The 22072-nt window shown below is 31.9% G+C and overlaps 1 long non-coding RNA gene across 1 annotated transcript; it reads left to right on the forward strand.

Annotated features, from left to right (window-relative positions):
* The first annotated feature begins 14213 nt into the window (after positions 1–14213).
* LOC148275163 (uncharacterized) lies at positions 14214–19008 on the forward strand. The gene is made up of 2 exons (XR_015824098.1): positions 14214–14506; positions 17485–19008. It is a non-coding gene; the product is annotated as an uncharacterized LOC148275163 (long non-coding RNA).
* Positions 19009–22072: the final 3064 nt, after the last annotated feature.

Raw genomic sequence — 22072 nt, forward strand, 5'->3', positions numbered from 1 at the left:
TCTCAAGGGTTATCTGTTCTATTTTATGTAATATATTTACAGGGTTATTCAAAATGATGAACTCAATTTCATGCCGCTATTTGGAGAATGATGTTGTAACACGATACTACGAGCTTTACAATACAAAGTTGTAGGCACTACACACTGCATTAAATTAGAAGGATTTCGCTGGACAGGTCACATCAGGTCATGAAAGGTACAATGGAAGCATCATCATTACCTTTCCGCACCTAATGGTGGAAAGGGGATTACAGGTCAGGTACCATGGCTAGGTTGGTTAGACGGTCAACTGTAAAGCTGGCGTCGCGGGTTCGATTTCTGCTTGTTGCAAGAAAGATTTTTTCTCAATTGGTCTGGGGGTTGTGGTGTATTATTCATAACTTTATTTCATATCCTTTCTTCCCTACCTGCTGACGAGTCTCTAAAATAAAGGCATATCGGGTTATCCCTTTTGAAAAATAAAAAAACGATGGGAAGATGTTAGGATTCGTCCTGCGTACTGCCAGGGCTTTTGGTTATACACGAGTACTGAGAATTTCTCTACATAAGAGAGTGCGGATATTATCCATGGCTTTATCCCACTGAGTTTCTCCAGGGTATGCTTGGTTACAGCAGTTTGAAGACCAGAAGGCACGTATATTTAACTACGCATTTCTTTCGATTGTTGCGCGGTATTATTGGCAACCCTGAAATTATGCGGAGCATTAGCTTTTATGTTCCGGATAATTACCCCAGACAGCGTCAATATAGACTGTTTCACATGAAAATATTCAGGACTAACCTGCCAATGGTTATGCCTGTTGGAAGGGCTATCTCTATGTTGAACAATATTGCTTTGGACGTTTTTTTAAAAGAAATATTTGCGTTCTTATGATTTACCTTCATATTTGATTTTGAGGGCCATTTTCAACGAGTTGTAAATAACTCACCATTAGAAAATGAAAATCAGGTTGAGGTAAAGTGGGATTTAAACCACGGACCTTTGGTCCGTGAGTCCAAGACACTGGCTACAGGACCACAACCTGATTGACGTTTTTCACGTCTCTGAGGGAGTTTTTCGTTACAAAATTCTCTTACTTTTTAAACATATTATTCTCAAGATATTATGTACACCTATTTGTTATTTGTATCCATACGTAATTTTACTGATTTTTTATTTTCATTATTTCTATATGTATGAATTAAGATACTCTATTTTGTAATGTTCGTCTATATGAATAAATAAAATTGAGATAAAAAAGAAAATTAAAATTGAAAAAATAAACCGCAGTTTATCATAAATTGTATTAAAAAATATGCTTGTTGTTTGACACAAAACTGTTGGAAAAAAGAAGAATTTGTGTAGTGTGTACGTATACTGGACACTGACGAACGTTTTTATGAAAATATATATGTTTTTCAAATAACGACGGTTCTTTTTATCAAACACAGTCAATATCAATAAATCGATTTGTTGGCGTTGATTTCATGAAATTTTCGCAGTTTAATGAATATTAGGTATCTGCCGGATATTGAGCTACTATCCGGTATACGGTTGAATAGTATAATTAGGCCGGGTACCGGACCGAATATCCGTTTATCTCTACTACTCCACTACAGATCTTAAAGGCTCTATATTGTTTGGGTGACACGAATCGTTTGTGGACGATTTTAGACCAAGAACGAGCGATGCGCTTTCTTCCTTCGTATGTTAATGAAATAATTAGCGAAATCAATTCTTCAGTGACAGAAAAGTCACACTTTAGAATGAAAGGTTGTTTTATTGTTGATCAAAGGAACATTAATTTTTAAAACCCTCCTAATGTGAAATATTTCCAAATTATTTATACATATTAATCCATTGTTATTTGTATGTAAGATTTAAACTCATGTATCTTTATTAAAGTCACGATTAAAGTTGATTAGGTGATTTGCGAAATCTGAGAAATTGTTATTGCGAAGACACTCATTTAAAATTTTCGTCTTACTAAGTCTGCAAAAAACATTTTTCGTAGATGTGGCTGCCTCCGTGGTGCAGTGGTTTATACGCTTGAGTGACGCACGGAAGGTTTCGATCCCGATAAACGATGATTACACAGAAATGAAACATGTGATTTCTCTCAAGCCTGGTTGTTAAAGGTTACCTTATCTTATCCTGTCCTTGTCTACAGACACTTGGACAAACTCAAAATACGATTTACTGTAAATACGATAATAATTTATTTAATGAGTATATTTTTTATCAACCCTGTACAGTGTATATGTAGGTAGTTTATAACATAATAACAAGGATCGAAATAACCTGTATTTAACCTTTCCTTTAATTGCCACGGTTAAACAGGTACCTCAAATGAATATTATATATCTAATATCTATGTTCATACATAAAAAGTGTGCGTGTAAAAATGTGTGTCCTCGATATACTAAATAGCTACTGCATCAATTTATGTGGGTTTTTTCCCAAAATGATGAGCTTTGCAGTGGATATTTTTATAGCTCCTGAAATCTACAATTTTAATTGTGGAAAAAAGTTAGGAGCGTAAACATCATATTCATCGATCGACGAGAATGCATATACTAAAAAATTTGGAGGAAGCTATTTTTTCGTATTTAAAAAAGTTTGTATTTGAATGTTTACAAACAACATTTGTTTTTTATGGATCCCAATAAGACACTTTCCCTAAATTTTTAATGACTGAAAAAATGGGTCAGTGTGAACCCATCCCTTTTATATTGCAAACTGTAGTTCCCAAGCATGCCCAAGAGGAATGCAGTGGGATGATCAATCTTACGCTTCTGTTGTATCAAGTACTGAACACGTAAGATTACAGTTAGTTTTGTTGCAATTGCTTTGGTGAATAATTAATTTAACTACTGAATCAAAATTTGTTTTGTTAATAAAAAATGGGATGATTTTTGTCTTTTCCGTATTTAAAGATAATATATTTTTGTCAAACCATAATTTCAATTTATTTATGACGTCATTAGCTACTAAATTTACTGAGTTCCAGTTAACTTCCTCGACTAAAACAACCGTATCATCGGCATATGATATTAATAATATAGAGAATAAATAAAAGCGGACCTATCACCGTACCCTGAGGTACGAGTATCTCAAAATCGCAAGTCTCCATTTGACTATATGTATGTTTTGTTTTTACCATTTGTGGTCGTTGGAATAGATAACTTGTTAGCTATTCAATGGTTTTGCCACCCATTCCCACATCTTTTAATTTTGATGTAAGTTTGAATTTAATATTTAATTTATTTTGCCATAACAGGGCTGAATTATATTTGAATTGTTATAAATTATGGAAAAGGAATTATCGTAGTTAACGGTGGATCCACATTTCAAATGCGTCAAGGTGGTTTATAATATTAATTTTAAGAGTCCACACCTCTACACCGTACATTAAGACAGATCATATATAACAATGGACCATTCGCTGTCTAATATTAAAGTTTGTACTATCGTCACAAATTGGATTTGCATGCTTTGGTTTTAATAGCTTTTTTTTAATTGGAAAGAAATCTTAGCGTTCTTATAATCTACCCGAAAATTTCTATTTTGTAAATTTAATTTTTTAAAAACGATTTTTTTTTGTAAATTTAATTTTTAAATGCTGTTAAAGATATGTTATTAATATCAATATGATTTAATTGATGATTATACATATTGCAGGTTCTATTTACAAATGCATTTTAAAAAAGATTTAGTGGAACATTTGGAAATTTTAAAAGGGATTGGATTCTGGTCTGCGTTACTGGGACTATATAATTAAATAGTGATCGAATCTTAGGACAATCTATCATGTTATTGAAAATTTTATACATAAAAATGGCATCAGCCATGTTCCTGTGAGTTTGGTGAGTTTGGAGTTTAGGTAAGTTTGTAGATTCATCTTGACCTGTATGAGAGTCAACTGCCTAAAATTGCAATACGATAAAAATTTTGATTGTATAGATTCAATTCGGTTAATGTATTTTTTAATTGAGGGCTCCAAGCGGGAAATGCAAATTCTAATTGACTTAAAACATAATGTAAAGAAAATAATTTTAAGAGTGCGTACATGATGAATTCTCTCCCAATACGGAAGAGGAAACCTGACATTTGATACGCTTTTTTCACAATTGAGTTGACATGTGCTTCAAACGTTAAACTTATTGTCAAGTAGAACCCCGAGATCCCGCATCTCATTAACTTTAGTAAGTACTTGATAGTCAAGGCTAAGGCAGACAAAGTTGTTCCTCGAAAATGTGAACACAGAGCATTTTTTAATATTTAATTTTAGTGAGTTTTGTTAACAATATAGGTACATTTTATATATGGAGGGCTTCCTGGAGTTTGATACAGTCTAAATTTGATTTAATTTTAAATACAGCGTGTAAAGTGGCCACTTAAACCAGCCAATGACTGGTCATAAGCCCTGTAAATCCCTAGATCTCCATCTCTGTTGTAATTTGTCAATGTGTAAATATTTACCCTACCCGTTGAGTCAATATTAATTCAATGGAATCATATAAATAATCTATTTATTGTAAATAATCTCTTTTGAAGTTACTAATTTTGAGTTGCCTTTATTGTACTAAAAAACATCGATATAGTGTATACATACAGTTAACGTATGTTATTCACTGATTTGTTTGAAGTTTCAGAATAATTCGGTAAACATTTTGTTTGTTGATATCATAAATGTATATTAAACTTACCTGGGAATATTTGTTCGGGACATATTAAAATGTTGTGTGTACTTCTAAGAAACTTTAAATCACGTTGATCGTAAATATATTACAAAGGTTGTAAGCTTTATCCCAAAACGTGGAAGGGAATTGAATTCTGCTTATTAATTCAATCCAATATACGAGAGGTTCAGACCACAAGATGATCATATCCAATGAGGAAGTTAAGTGGTTTCTTTTTCTTCTTCTACTTTGTCTTCTTGTAGATCTGTTCTACTTGGACTACTCAGTCTACCGTGATGAGGCCAAACTACCCCTCCATCGCTTAGGGGGTCTTGCAGGTGGGCGTCGTCCGGAAGACAATTCTTTGGCTGCTATGGACACCAGTCTATCGCTGCTCATTCTATTTATGTGGTCTCTCCAGAATTTTCTGCGGGATCTGCTCCAGTACACTTTAACATTGATTTCGCACGTTTCCCGTATAAAGTCATTTCTGACCCGGTCGCGCAAAGTGTTTCCGGTAAGCGATCTGAGGACCCCCCATCTCAGATATTCCTAGCAGGTTCTCTGTTCTTGTGGTATTCGCTTGTGTTTCTACGGAATATGACATTGATTTTTTTTACATTTTTATTTATTAATAGAATATCAGAGTAGTCCAAAAAACAAAAAAAATATTTATCGCATTAACAGCGCTATGATTTTTCAAAGTTTTGAAATTACTTCGCCTGTGAAGTCACAAGTTCTCTACGGTGATTTCTGCTGATTTTGTAAGCTAGAAATCTATCACAACACGCTATAACTGGTTGAATCTCATAAATTCGTGACGTCATTCAAAGTAGTTCATTTTTATATTTTTTATATTTTCATACATTTTAGAGAAACTTCACGCTACAATTAAATGCTCTAATTTTTACAACGTGTTTTTTTACGATACTTATTAACTAAAATAATTGTTTTCCATTCTTACTCGTATGTCCATCTTTATTTGGCAGAGATGCTGGATTTCAACATCCTCGAATTTCGTCATGATTTTTTTCTTGGAAAACATTTCTATAAGTTGATTTTTGAAAGTATACAATACATAAATTTTGATGATAAACTTACATTTATCAAACATATTGACAAGATTTCAAATGAGGCGCTAAGTATGTTGGGATTTATTTGTAGGGTTACTAATAAATTTGAAAGTATCGCACCAATCAAGTCACTTTATTGCTCCCTGGTTAGAAGTCGTTTAGAATATATTTCTCCAGTCTGGTCGCTGGTCGCCCCATTATCGTGCACATTCTGATTCACTCGAGCGCGTCCAGAAGAAATTTCTAAAATATATCAATTTCAAACTTCATATTCCAGCTGCTTTATTAAATTATAATCAATTGTTGTCTTTAACAAATCTTTTAAGAATTCTGATAGAAGAATCTTAACTGACCTAATGTTACTTTTTAAGGTGATCAATTCATTAATTGACTGTCCAGATTTGCTGGAGTTGGTGTGTTTCCGTGTACCTGGTCGACATACCCGCCACAGATCTCCTTTTTGTTCTGCAAGTTCTAGAACCAACTATCACATGCACTCGCCTATTCCTAGGCTCCATAGATATGGCAATCAGTATGAGGACAAGGCTGATATATTTGGTTCTGGACTTGATAGTTATAAAACGAGTCTGATTTCTTTTTTTCTCTCTCAATATTATTCTTAAACTTTTCTTTATATTTAAAAATGTTTTTTTTTTTTTTGTTTTTTCAAATTTATGTATTTATTTCGTTTATATTTTTGGTTGCTTATGTGTATTTACCTACTTGTTACTATTGGTATAGTTATTCAATTTTATAATTTTTTGTTTTGTTGTTATGTATGTATTTTTTTTTTTCATATTTATGTTCAATATATTATGTTAAAGGCAATTTATGCCGTTTATGTAAAATAAATAAATTAATAAATAAGTATAGTTGAAATGAAATTGAGTGACATGAAATTGAGTACATATAGAACCGACCCTTTTCCTGTATTTCATTGGTAATAGTTCTAGATAACTATTTGTTAATATTGTTCAAAATTGTTTAAACTTCTCTATTAGTGTTTTTTTTCTTTTTTCGTTTTTTTCTTGAATTTATTAATAAGTACAAAATATTTATCTGTATCATTTTTTTAAAATCATTATATGATATTTTTATACATAAATATATACTATTTATCTAAGAATTAGTTTTAAATAAAAGTAAATATGTATATTTTTTAATTTTTATCGTTTGGTGTAATTCAAGTTGTTTTCTTAGTTTTTTTAACTAGTTCAAAGTATTTCTAATACCAACTTATCATTTTTTATCGATAATTCTATAACTGGTTATATTTTATTTTTTTATAAAGTTTATCTTTTTTAGACTTTCTTAATTTGTTAATTATAATATTGTTTTAAATGTTCTGTATTAATTATAATTATACTTACATGTATGTATATTTAAATGTATTTGTAACTAATATGTATAAGGTACTAAGTGCCGTTTATTTCAATAAAATAAAATAAAATAATCCGAGTATACTGAAAGAGATCAGTTTGTATGTTCCCAATAATTATGCAAGAGCGAGATCTCATGCACTGTTTTACATACTTAGAAGTCGTACACATGCTATTCAGAATTCACCCATTAATAGGGAAATTCGCCTGCTAAATACTGCTTCTGCGGATAATATGCATCTATTTTTCTGTACATATCGGCAGTTTAGCAGCAATCTTCTTTTTATTCATTAAGTTCTAACTAACATTTACAGTCTGCATTACCTGATGAGTTAAACAGCCCGTAAAGAAATGTAAACTACAACTTTTGCAAATTACTGAAAGTAATGAAATGTAAACTACAACTGATGCAAATTACTGAAAGTAAAGAAATGTAAACTACAACTGTTGCAAATTACTGAAAGTAAAGAAATGTAAACTACAACTGTTGCAAATTACTGAAAGTAAAGAAATGTAAACTACAACTGTTGCAAATTACTGAAAGTAAAGAAATGTAAACTACAACTGTTGCAAATTACTGAAAGTAAAGAAATGTAAACTACAACTGTTGCAAATTACTGAAAGTAAAGAAATGTAAACTACAACTGTTGCAAATTACTGAAAGTAAGAAAACAACAACGTTTTTTTGTGTATATCGAATAAAAGTATGATGTTTTAGACAGCAAAAAAGTTTAAAATACGTTCAATTTCAATTTAATGACTATTTTCAAGTTTTTTTGAAAGGGTTGTGACTTGTTCAACTTATGCTCGGAACTTTTTTTTCATAAACGACTACGACACGGTACAAATTCTAAGTACCTAACATAACACATATTTATACATAAATAACATCAACCCTGATGATGGACGCTGTAACGCGATCCGAAACGTCGGTAAAGAGTACGAACGACACACGGAATAATAACCCAGAAAAACTTATTGTGCATCTTAACGGCCGTGAAAATCTAAGAAGTTTAATCATGTTTTGAGTATGTTCAAATGTTTGTAGATAGGTTTTTTTTTCTCCCTAGGGAGAAATTTTCTTGCTACAGAGAGAGAAAACCTTTTCAAGAAGGCAATATGGAACTCTACCCATTTACAGGGCTTATGACCTGTCATTCGCTGGTATAAGTGGCCACTTTACACACTGTGTAACATTCACCATTCTGTCTAGGTTTAAACATTCACATTTCTTGTCTCTTCCATTTGTTGACTTTTGTGAAGTAAAAGAGCTGAAGCCTATATCATGTGGGTAAGATTCATCCGGCTGAACCAATGAATGGTGAATGTTATACAGTGTGTAATGTGGCCACTTAAACTAACCAATGATGAACAAGCTCATAAGCCCTGTAAATGCTTAAACATTCATATTCCTATCTTAAACTTGTTTTTCCTCTCTAGAGTAAAAATATTTTTTAATTTAAATTGACGAGTAGCGAGTTCTTTTGTTAGAAATTCACGTGAGTGCAACTGTAAAAAAGTGCTTACATTGATTTGAGTTTTTTTTAACAATGCCAGATCAGGAGATAAATGGCTGGGACTTTGCTATGTAAATTTCTGCAGATGATATTGGCTAACCTAGCCTCGAGCCGTCTGAAATTATGCTGATTGAAACATTTGCATATTCTGCGGGAACTTCGGGCGGGAGCTATTAACAAGGCAGAGTATTATAATGTGTGAGGGGAGACGAAACTAGATACGAGGATGAAACAAAGATGTGGCACAGCTAGCGTGATACGTCAAACTGACTAACTACAGCTGGGCGCGGGCGGCCATTTTGTTTACTTTAAACTTCACTGCTTTACATTCGGGTATTTTCTCCATCAAACACTCGAGTCAAGTCGCCAAATACCAATACCGCACCCAACTTTGTTTTCCATTTCTGCCATATTCAAATTTCCGATTTGAAGGTTGAAAACAATTCGAAAGTATTCGTTTATAATTGACTTAATTAAAAAAATACTATCAAATTTGCCATATGACAGTTCAAAACTGAGATAAAATATATATAGTCCAAAATGTCGCACCCATAGAATTAAGAATAGTTCAGAAACCGCATACACACATCAAACAGAAGGCGACTAAACTACTCATAAATGAGTAGGTTTATGTTTCGACCCATTAGTTTCGTTGTAGACGTCGCTCAGTACGACTCCTGATTTGAATTCAACTATGCCGTGTTGTGTCCTTTTAAAGTGTTGAAATACTGCTAGGATTTTAGAGAAACAGGATGCAATCACATTTCACGTGTAATTAGCAAATGGATGTGTATGTAGCAAATGCATTACTTAAAAATTGAATTATTTTTCCATCTGTCAGATTGTCGAAGAAACAAAATGGAAATTTCGTTAGTGTTGACAGAGTTGTAATTTTTTTACCCTACTTTGCTCGTCTAATGAAAGAACTAATGAAAATTAGACCTCGGAATCAACAACACCGGGGGGGACATTTGAACAACAATATCTTTAAAACATCATTTTAACATATTATTTAACATGATATAAAAATATCATTTTTATGTAAAATAAAATTTGATTTATATTTTATGTTCAAAGTTCAATAATTCAATTACTCTTATTAAATGACCCTTTACTTATCTTGTATGTTGTGTCAATCAATATTTCCGCGTGCACAATAAAATTTTAGAGAAATTAACAGATTGCTTTTTTTACCTTGCATTTGTGTTATAATTATGTTTTTTCCCATCGTGCAACATTACGCGGCGACATCACGAATGCGCGTGGCGAAAGTGGGGCATAGTGAAGGAATTATTGGACACAGTCCGATGTATTCAAATATGATTCTACGCTCCTTCTGGACTATTTTTAATTCTATGGTCGCACCTTTAGGACGAAAACGACTTGACTAAAAAAGCTTAAAACGATTTAAGATCATAAAACGACTTCAATGAACATTATCCATCTTTCTGCAAAAAAACGCATTTTTATACTTTGTTATGAATAAAACATAAAATACAAACAGTTGATATTATACTTCCAGAGCCTCGATTATGATGGGAAGATAGAGACGTCATACCTTCACCATGACGGTATAGTTGAAGATAAATTCCTCCTAGTGATTACAAATACTACCGACCCCCCCTTCAAGTTTTGGGTAGGTACATCGATATTAAACAAGGGGAAGCGTACGCTCTAACATGACATAGCTCTAGTATGACGTTATAGTTAAAGAAAAAAATGTCTCCCGACCGACTACAAAAATATATTACCGTTACCCCTACCATCAAGTTTTGATGTAAGTACATCGATTTATAACGACGGGTCTAGAACCCCTCGATACGTTTATCTAGGCATAAAAAGTGTCAAAAATTTTGTTCCCACGAGAAATTTTTCCTTTAATTATGATTTATTAAAAAATTTAATCGTTTTGAGGCTGGTACTGTTTTTCTTAATAGCCTATTAAAAATCTGTGAATGAAATAAGTAAATTTTAAAGTCGAATTAAATTCTGACATGCCTGTCAGTTTTGGTAACGAGTGGCTAGATGTAGTGGCTAGACTAGCTAGATACTGCCCTATTAGCATACAAAAGCATCTAGACGTAAAATGTTACCAATGCAAAAAAATATATTGAGTTTTTATATTTTTTCCGTCTGTTTCACTATATTCCAGAGTGTACGTATCGAGACGTTAAAGGAGCCGGCTTTGTAGTCGCTCGGTAGATAAATACAGACGATATAAAGCATATCGTTTTGGCAAGTGTCAAAAGTCTTTTAAAAATCATGTTCAAGCGAGCATTTTTTGCTTGAATTGGGATTTATTGGAGTTTATCATAGCTTTGAAGTGAACACTTTCTATCACAGAAGCTCATTTAAAATATGAATGAGAACTATTTTAAATGTTAATGAAGTAAGTAACGCGGACTAATTTTTGCGGTGATTCATTGGTTCGTTTCGATCAAATGATGTCGATATGGCAAGTAGGTAGAACATATCGAGGAAGATACAGATAGTACAGAAGTTAAGTATACCGTCTCGATATATACAGATGAAGACAGTGTTCATAATCGAGGCACTGGGAATGTAATTAATTTGTATTATACTTTGTATGATATAAATAAAATAAAATTAACATTTTATTAGTTAGTTCTAAGAAATTCGCATTTAGCAATAAGCCCGCTAATGTACGAATATACATGTATGTACTATGTACAAGACATTAAATGAATAAAAAAAAATATTTGCCCTCTACTAGACTTTCTACAACAATTCCGTCTTAGAAAAATCCCCAAAAAGGTGATTTTATTTTAGGGTTTTAATGTTTGTATAAATTCTTTTCAAACATAAAAAAAAATATTTTAAAATTAATTATAGAAATGTCTATGAATTGATTCTATAAATTTGTGTACTCGATATTAAAACAGAGTTATGATAATTATTGTCGGGTTATTGGAGATAAGAAACGTTCAGATGTTAATGAAAAATATTATACGCAATAAAAATATACTGAATTTATTTATAATCGCTTAACCACAGAAAATCTGAGTATTGCATTTGATTAATAATAATATCAAAGCACTCAACGCTTTATCACCGAGTATTTTTCAAGCTGAAAACTGTTAATTTTTTTCATATATAAGTAATCTCTCTGTGTCTAGGCGGAATAAATATCTACAGTTCTGTCCTTGAAAGAGAACCAGGACCCCGGACGAGTGCTAACTCACTCGATAGCTGCTCTCAGGTAAAAATCCTGACTAAAAAAGTCCTCCGATTGTGTAGTGGTTGACGTGGTCGCTTATCATTCTTAAGGTCCTTGCTTCAATTCCAGGAAGGGCGGACGTGAAAGATTGATTTCAGAGGTTTTAAGATCTCCAATATTTAATTTTTCTGGACTGGCACCTGAATCGAGATACTTAATTATTTATATTAATGACGCTATATTTCTATAATACTAACCGTCAAAACTCCCGCCATCCCCTTCGTCATTTTATTAAAATCTTTTATGTGTCTACAGAATCTCCTTATTCATTTTTTCACCTTTAATAATTTTGTACAGTTCGTGCGTCATTAAAAAGAAAATCAAACGCACTTTATATGAGCTGTTTGGTTAGTTTAGAAAAACATTTGTACGCTAGGTAATGAATTTATAAACATCGAAATGAAACTCGTCCTTATGTGGAACTTCAAAATACAAAACAAACACAAACAAACCATCACGCCGTTTCCCCGTAAGGGTAGGCAGAGAGGATAGAACGCCACAACACTCTATCTTTGCATACAGATCTCGCTTCCTCTACATTCATACATCTTCTCATACACGCGCGCCGATTATTCCGACTTTTGACATGTCCATCTTTAAGTATTTGTTGGATTTGGTCATGCCATGTCTTTCTCGGTCTTCCTCTATTTCTGCATCCATCAACATTCGCATTGTAAATACTCTTAGCCGTTCTCTCGCTGTCCATTCGTTCTACATGTCCAAACCAGCGCAGAGCTCCTTTCTTGATTTCGTCGATAATGCTTGTCTCAGCCTTACATAATGTACGGATCTGAACACATATTTTAATATACTGCACGACATAACTTTTTACACGGTTTTTGTAATGGAGGTCAACAGGCCGTGATTGGGACGATACTTTGTTCAAATACTGTTTTGGCAAAGACACCGTATGCAGGTAAGTAGTATTTATTTTTGTCGTTATTTGATTGCCACGTTGGCGTTGGGTTGATTATACTGCTTTGTGGGTTTCGAATTTTATTGCACTACGAATCTTCGACATCCGCTATCTGCTGTGCCTCCGCAGCTGTTTTTGTAAAGTGTTTTCACTTAGCACCGCGAACATCGCATTTTCCCCGTTGGGACACAAAATACCGATCACTGCCTTAGTGGAATGGGAGGTCTGTTGATGTCTGTCAATAGTCTGGAATCTCTTGAATGTGTTTTCTGTGGTTTCCTTTTTTTGAAGCAAATGCGGAGAAGTTCCTTAACAACGCTACAGCCGATTATCCCACCAGATCCTCAATCTATAGTTAAAGTAGTTAAAAGGCACATTTTTTCCCCCTTATTATTACCTATCATAAATTCGTTCGTGACATTTTACTATTGACTTTCATTCCGCGTCTCCGGTATATTTTGCGATAACCGCCAGTCTAGAGATCACATTTCTTTCGATAGTGAGTTGATACTGAAAGGAAACGAAACACTGTTACTCAAATGACTTAAGTTAGTGTTGATATTATTTATTGTTTCAGCATTTACTTTGTGGAAAAACATTTAAAATTAATTAAAAAAAAACACTTTGTTATTTTTTACCACATAGGAGTTTAACATTTTATTATAATACTGTTCTCTCCGGTCACGCAGACATTTTTCATCTCTCTTATATGAAATATAGAAAAATCCTTATAGACAGTACACCCGTTTAGTTTTACGATTTCAGTAATTATGTATGTATTCGTATGTTCATTGTTATATTTTTGTACCTTTTACATTATTTTTATATGACTTTTTTCTTTTCTTATTCTTTAAATTTAAATTTATCTTGTTTCTATTAACTTTATTTTTATAACTGCATATGAGTTTATGTATTTTTATTATATTTGCAACTTCTAAGTGCCTAACAATTGTTAATTGCTTTTATTTTGATACCGATAATGTACTTAATCAATATCTTACAGTACTGTGGAAATTTTTTATGGACTGTTTTCACAATTTCCGTTCATATGTATTCTTATTTTCTGTATACAATAAATGTAAAAACTGTTTTTTGTTTCCCAAATAAAAATAAATAAATAAAAATAAAAACACTACTACAGGTATTCTAAAAATGTATTATTCTGAGTATATTTACACCTCATGGTGAGTGTTTTATTTGAAATAAATTTAGTTGGTGTTTACTGTAGACTGGTCTCTTGTGGGAATATTTGGACCAATTGTCATATTTTACACACCGCTTATTTTTACTTTCCCCCTATACGGTGAGGCTATTTTCACGCTTCGCCACGCAGAAAGAAAAAAGAAAGAACTATAAAAAATACGTGAAAAAGGGTTAACGCGTATTGACGACAGTTTATAATAACAATGTTATTCCCCGAGTACTGAAGGGAAATCCATAAAATTTAACATCACTCATTTGTTTTGATAGTGTTTACATATTTAAGACTATAAAATAAAATTTAATTAATTGAGTTTATCATTTGGTGGTTAGTAATTATAACGATCGATTGACTGTTTGTCACCCGGTGAAAAATAAAGAAGACAGTATAAAAATGAGGGTAGCGTTTCTTCTTGTTGTATTTTCATTAATTCTTCCGAATTTCGTGACCACGGCGTCACCAAGATTTAAGTACCATGATGATCTGAATGATGTTATGAATAATGAAACTGACAATGACGGTAAGAGCAAATTTATGATTATTGTTAAGCTATTATACTTTATCTTCTTCTGGTGCCTTGTCAGGTCCTCGAGACGTTGGCGATCACCGCAGCGAAAGCATCTTTGTCCTGCGCTATTTAGAACAGGTTCTTGACTCTCAATTCTCCCGTTTAATATCTTACATTTCGCAGCCAGGACAACTGCCTCCTGCCAACGCCGACGCCGCGCCGTTCTTCCACCTTGCTCTTGATTATCAGCTAAAAGAGGTGATACTCGCATTTATCTCCTCAGCACAAGACCAAAATATGAGACCGCTCTAACCTTCTTATCCCAGAATAGTTTTCTATTGGCTTTGGCTCTCTGTAGTACGTCTGATTTACTGACCACATCGGAACACGGTATACGGAGAATTTTGCGATGTGCCCACATATCAAATGCATAAGATTCGTTAGATTCCATTCATAGTATACACCTACTTACAATGCTTTCAGTGTGACTTGATTAGATTGGAGTAGGTAGTTAAAAACATTGAAATAAACGATGCTATATGCCAGATTATGATATTAATCTTTTGAGAACTTGTTTTAAGGGCGTCAGAGTTAAGTAATTTCTAAAAGAATGATAATTGTAATCTAAATTGACGTCATTAAATGTATAAAAATACTGTAGTGGAAACAGATTTTTGAAACTGAATTTAATACAAGTAAATGCTGTTTTTTCTATCATTTGTGTAATAAGGAAGTTCAGTGTTTTTATATTTATTTTTATTTGTTAATATACCACTAAACAGAGCCAATTTTTTATGTGTTTTATTTTTGTATATCGTATTATCAGCGCTATGATTTTTTAAAGTTTTGTATTTCTGAAGTAACTCCACGTGTGACGCCAAAGGTTCTTCTCTGTCAGTTCTTCCGATTGGTTCGTTAACGGTAAGCAAACCGAATGTCTTTTACTGCTCTCATATCATAAGTTAGTTCATATGAACCAGTGACGTCGTTTAAAGTTGTGCGTTTTTAAAAAATATTTTTTATTATTTTTTCGCTCTAATTTTTACCACGCGCAAGAAAACTTTATTTGTATCCAATTTCCTGTAGGGCTGAAGTTTTTCATTGCAATGTGGTCACGAGGAAGAATGACAACATCCACAATAATCCTTTTTATAATTTTGCCAAAATCACAGTGAAAGGAGCAATAAAAACGGTAGAGTTTTATTAAATTAAAATCGTGGTTTGTCAAATCGATTTTTTTAAATAAGTAACTCGTTTTGACAAAAAAACATCAATAGGAAGACTCATGGTCTATAAAATGGTTTTGGTTTGTGTTTTTACAACCGGTTCATTATATTAACTTTCAGGGTTCAAGTTTCATAGCCATAATAGAACAGAGCACATATGTACTATGTAATTTGTATTATATTTTCACATTGGGCACCGCCATACTGTTTTCATCAGTTGTTAACGAAAAACGGACTGTAGCGAAAAAAGCGAATAAAAAAATTGTAAAAGTATGAAAAGTATGTAATTGTATGTAATCTAATGTTATGTCAAAAATATTGATTGTTTTGTTCCAAATCTTCTAATTTTGAATATATTCTATCTTGATGTTAGGTAGGTACCTACTAGGTACCATAGGGGTGGGTCAAGAGAAGGATGGGTAGGAAAGGTAATTGGCTAGGAATACAACAAAGGAATAATATTTATTTATTTATTAATATACACGGCACGCAGTGCCTTTTACCTTGAAAAGGTGCATATTTGAAATAATATTAACACTTTAATATAATGTAAAAAACTTCAAAATTTCATTGAAAAGTATTATGTTACATATGTACTATATACAAAACAGCAGTATTGTATAAATAACATATTTAGATATAAAAAAATAATTAAACAATGTGTGCCGATAAAATTTTAAAGGAAAAGAATTTAAATATATTTTTATTTAAGAGGTACAGAATATAAGTATATTAAAAACAATATTTTTTTCGTCTCAAAAAAAATAAAAAAATAAACACGTAAATACGTTACACAATAGTACCTACCTATACAAAAAAAAACATAGAAACACTATAATCTAACAAATGTAAATTACCGTTCACCATCTTTGAAATGATTAAATAGAGTTGATTTATATAAACTATGCTTTATGTGAAAAATATCAGCAATGTCGGAATAGTTATTGCCGAGCATATGGAGTCGATTCAGAATAGCACTATACGAGTATACGGTTCGCGAATTGTTGCAACTAAACGGAGGTACTTTTTTAAAAATTAAATTTCACTGATCAACCCTTACGGGTTACATACATTAAACAAAATATTTTTACTTTAAAAATTCACATTCTACTGTTATTAATAATATTTTTAACATCTTTTGTTTAGTTTTGTGTGGTAGTTTATTGTATAATTTCCGTCCATGGTTTATTAGTCTCGATTGTCCTTTTCTCGTTTTAAAAGGTTGTATTTGATATTTTTCTGATGTTTTCGTATTGTGTTCAAGTTTACTACAGTTTTTTTCAAGTTTTAATTCTTCGTCCACAATAAGATCAGTGGATAATTTATGAATAAATTTTAAGGATTTTAATTTAAAGAGTTCAGTTACATTTGATTGGTAAGTTTGTTTAAAAAGTTCTTTAGTTGCTCTTAGATAGGGGAGGTCATATACTAACTTTAATATTTTATTTTGCTGTCTTTGTAGTCTGTTTATGTCATTTTGATTTCCTGTTCCCCATAGTAGTTGCATATAACATATTTTAGTTTTAACATAGGCTTCATACTTTTTTTTTTACATTTATTGGAACAAAGTTTTTGATTTAAAAAAAAGACTATAAACTTGACGAGTTATTCGTCCAGGTACCTCGAAGTAAATGAGTGCTAATATATATGCTGTTATTCACTAAACATCAGTTATTCCTCATTCTTTTTTATATTCCACATTTATTCACAGTAGTCTCTATTCCCATATAAATTGGATTAAATGGTAACGATTTTTTTCAACAGATGATGTCGAGGTGTCCGTCCGCTGTACAAGAACAACATGCCCGTGGGCTCTGGAGACGTGTGTAAGACACTGCATGTCTCTCGGTTACTACACTGGACATCCCAATGATCGAGACTGCACGTGTTATAGATTTTAACACATTTCAAACGTTAAAAACTTACCTTTCATTATATGTTTATCTTCCGATCAGGAGACTTATACTTCAGCGTGCCGCGAGGCCAAATGTTCAACAACGACCTCTCTACCAAGAGTGGACGACTGAAAATATGCAATGTAATAAATGTTAGTGAATATTAGTATTTAACTGCTTAAGCTAGGGTTTCCTAGGACAGCGGTGCCCGTATTTTAACGGCCGTAGTGAACGGTGATGCAGTGGACAGCCGTCGTAAAGGTGACTAGAGTGTGGTTTTCTAGGAAAACGGTGTTATCAACTTTTTGTTTAACGACTTTTTGTGCCTACCGGTTTCGAGACGTACCCATCTCTTCGTCAGGACACTCACTACACCTACATGCAAATACTAAAATGCACTTTCGCCTTTACCGTTACCATAGTATACATAGTATTGACAAAAAAATACATAAATTACATGCAGAGTTGAAGGGGATGCAAACAACAACAACACCATGTCCAAATATGCACTGAAATTCATAATCATTCCCTTTCCGCGCCTAATGGTGCATAGGGCACTGCATTGGTACACCAATGGCCGCGTATCTTGTTAATTTTTTTTACATGAAGGTAAGGTGATTGGTCTTCCGCTTCAGGTACCAGTCTAGGGACTATGAAATATTCTAGTGTAAAAACACCTTTTTAGGGGGGTGGGGACGACGTGTTGGCCTCTGTCCATACGTCCTCCTCCCCCCTCCTTAATCTGCATAGAGTTTGTATTCCTTAGGAATATTTATAATAACTTTCCTCTATGCGCAGCTGACAGAGAGTCCCTCAGGACTCTATAACAGCTGCGGGTGGATGGTGGGCTTAAGGGTCTCCCCTCAATGTAAAAACACCTTTTTATATAAATATTTCATGTCAACCATGTCGGGAATCGAAACCGACACCTCTTGCATGGTAGGAAAAGGCGCTGACCATTACACTACGAGACCGATAAAAATTAAAAATTAGGTTGATAGTATTTAGTGATATGTCGCAGAATGTGCAAGAGGGGGGGGAGTTAAGAAAGGGAGGGGCTAAGAGGTTGAACGTAACACGGAAAAGTGGGCTATATTGAAAAGATATTTGATTATTTATTAGGGGAATGTTAAATTTTAAAGTTTTTTTATGTAAACACCTACATGTTGTTAAATTTAAGTATTTTTTTACTATTTTAATGTAAAACTTTGACTCCTGTATCCGTATTAACATCGTAGTGATCTAGTGTCCTGACGAAAAGACGGGCACGTCTCGAAATCGGTAGACATAAAAAAGTTGGTCAAAAGTTAAATACTAATATTTACTAACAATAATTAAAATGTTTCACCACATAATAGATGTAATTTATTTATTAAAATTATTTATTAATTACTTTTGTGTTTGAATATTTTATTTTCCCGCTTAACATAAACAAAACAGACGTAGCGTGTTGTTCAGATGTTTATTGAAATATATATTTATGTAATAATGTATAATTTTTATATTTGCTATTATTTCATCAAGTACATGTAAATGCTTCCACTTTCCATTTTGTTGAATCCCAAGTCAACACAGGGCTCTTGGCCTCAAAGAGTTAGGGATACATTATTATCATTATTATTTGTTTTATATATGTATTTATATGAATAAAATAAAAAAAAAAAATAACGGATACAAAGACAACCAAATAAAATCATGAAACCAATACTGAATTGTTCCTCCTTGGCCCCATATGATTAAAACACTAAAAATTACACACAAAATTGCATAGGAAAACATACAAGACAATAACAACAGTAATAAAAAATGTTGAAATAATTCAATATTATATAATATCGTTCATTCGACGGCATTACAATTTCACTCAAATAATGCTGTACAAATTGAATATTTAAAATCAAAATATAATTTTTTTTAAAAGACAAAAAACATGTTTCATAAAAAGGGTTTGAACAAAAACATTTCAACTATTGGGTGTCAATGCAAGTTGTGTCCGTTTTTATCTAAATGAAGAGAACAAGAGAAAACAACAGAAAAAAAATACAAAAATAGTCAGTAATGTATTATGTTTCATAATTTTACAACAAATTAGTAAATAATTCGTAGCATCTTTACCGTACTCTGCACAAATATCGCGAGTAACTTTGGCAGCTTTATTACCCACGATCGAACGCGAACAGAAAGAGGTGTCGAAAATGCTTACTTTCGTCTACTTGACATTCCATTTTGAGGCTTGTAGTTTTTAATAAAATAAAATAAGATATGTTAATTAAAAGTATGTACAAAATTTTGTTGAGCAGAAAATATTTTAGCATCTTTTTGCTTTACTTTTGGTGCTTTTTTTTAAATTTGGAAAAAACAAATACAAATTATTTTCTCACCTAATATATTTTTTTTGTAACGTTTATTGAAGGCGTAATTTAAGCTAGAAATAAAAAATAAAAATATCACAAAATTGGATTGATTGATAAGGTTTTTGTTTTTTTCTTACGAAACCTGAATTTACATTTTTTCTTTAATAACTTTCCTATTCAATATATTATCTTCAAATCATTGGAAAAAGGGTCACTCAAATACAAGTACTTATATGAGTACCGATGTATCTAAGTTTAGTCTAAATTTCAATATGCGAAATCTGCTTGTATGGACGCACAGACAGAGAATAATGATGTCCAGCAATACGGTTTTAGATTTTTTTGACATTTGATGTTTTTGAACGAGATCTTCAATTACGTGGAAGCCTCTTATTAGACCTTATGAAATTTATTTATGATACGTATTTTTTTATTTTATAACTATAACTGGTTTTCCAGTAAAATAAAATAAAATACTGTTAATTGAGTCTTAACTCAAATCGGAGTTAGTAGATGAACTGACAGGTTTAGTTCACTTCAGTATAAATTAGGTATTGAACAAGTTACTTGTCACTAATTTAACTCGCATGCTACCAGCTTGTTTCAAATCACATGCAATTATTTAGTAAACTGCAGTTCCTCTTGATTGCAAACTGTTACGTGCACAACGGATAAATTAAATGAAGAAATAGTTCGATTTTAGTCGGATTAATAGGTTATTTTTATAATAATTATTAATTCATATTGTTTTATGAAATTATGCATGTTTCTTTTTTCTATTACAGCCAACATTTTTATATTGAGTTAATTTTATATGTGTAACTTTACAAAAAAGAGGCTAGCTCTTGTGCATGGAGCGTGACTTACACTGTCATTTAGTCATTTGAAGTTATGTAAGATCGAATACATCTTCTTTTACCAGTCAGTTTTTTGGTTGGCTGGAAGTTGCTTTTATCAATATTCGGTCGAAGTAATTATTTTTTGTGACTGAAGATTAAAATAAATTACAAATAAAAAATATGTATAGTAGATGAAAAAAATAATAAAATTAATAAATTATAAATAGAGAGAAAAACAGAAAATAATAAAACAGTAATACTAATTTAAATAGTATGCTGTTTTCAGTCGGGTTCAAATTTTTTAATTAAATTTATTTTGAATTTATTTAGTGAGATATTACTTTTAATAGTTTTTAGTTCATTTGAGAGATAATTTTTTTATTTATTCCTTTGAAAACAAAATTATTTTGAGCATGAATTGTGTGGAATTTAGATATTATTTTGGTATCTGGGTGACTTATTCATCTCAAACTTGTTTATATGTTTTCGTTTGTAAATTTGAACAAGGTAATTTATTTTGTGAATAGTGTTTACTGTATGAACTTTAAATAATTTTAGATTAGATTTAGATTTATTTGTTTATGACGAAATTCGTAGTTTTTAGCTTTACATATTACATTACATTACGTATTTTATTTACATATTTTATTTGTACGAAATATTCCCAATCAGCAAAAGTGCTGGTATGAGAGGAAATAATAAATTACGACACAATAGTTTTAATAAAAAGTCGATAAAATAACATCACATATCACTGGTCACACGGGCTGTAAGAACTGTTTTATTTAGGTGTTTTTTAAGTTAGTATATATTATGTTTTGTATATTTCTTAGGTCATTAGAAAGTGAATTGTAGAATTTTATTGCCGTACCCACAAAACTGTTTCTTTTTCTGTTAGTCCCTAGGTTGTTTGCAAAATAAATTATTTGACGCTTTTGTTTTTCTTTGATGTATATTGAAGTTAAAATTAAATTTAATATTTGTCTTTATTTTATTTTTTATTTTTTAATATCATCTCTACCCTTTCTGTGTAAATGAATTATTTTTAATTGCGCACTTTAGTTATTCTATATAAGTCTGTGGTTCTAGTATATAAATTCAAATTAAATGTTACTTTTAGTGCTTTATTCATTATTCTTTTTTCCGCATTGAATGTTGAGGGTTTCTTTAAAACTACTTTGGTAATTAATCATTGTTTTATTTTAAGAGGGTTTAATATATTGGCATATGCACCAACGTTAAAAACTGATTTTGCACCTTTTTT

The sequence above is a fragment of the Micrasema longulum genome, unplaced genomic scaffold (genome assembly GCF_059751315.1).
Source record: "Micrasema longulum isolate JH-2025_06_02 unplaced genomic scaffold, ASM5975131v1 h1tg001498l, whole genome shotgun sequence".
Taxonomy (NCBI): Eukaryota; Metazoa; Arthropoda; class Insecta; order Trichoptera; family Brachycentridae; genus Micrasema; species Micrasema longulum.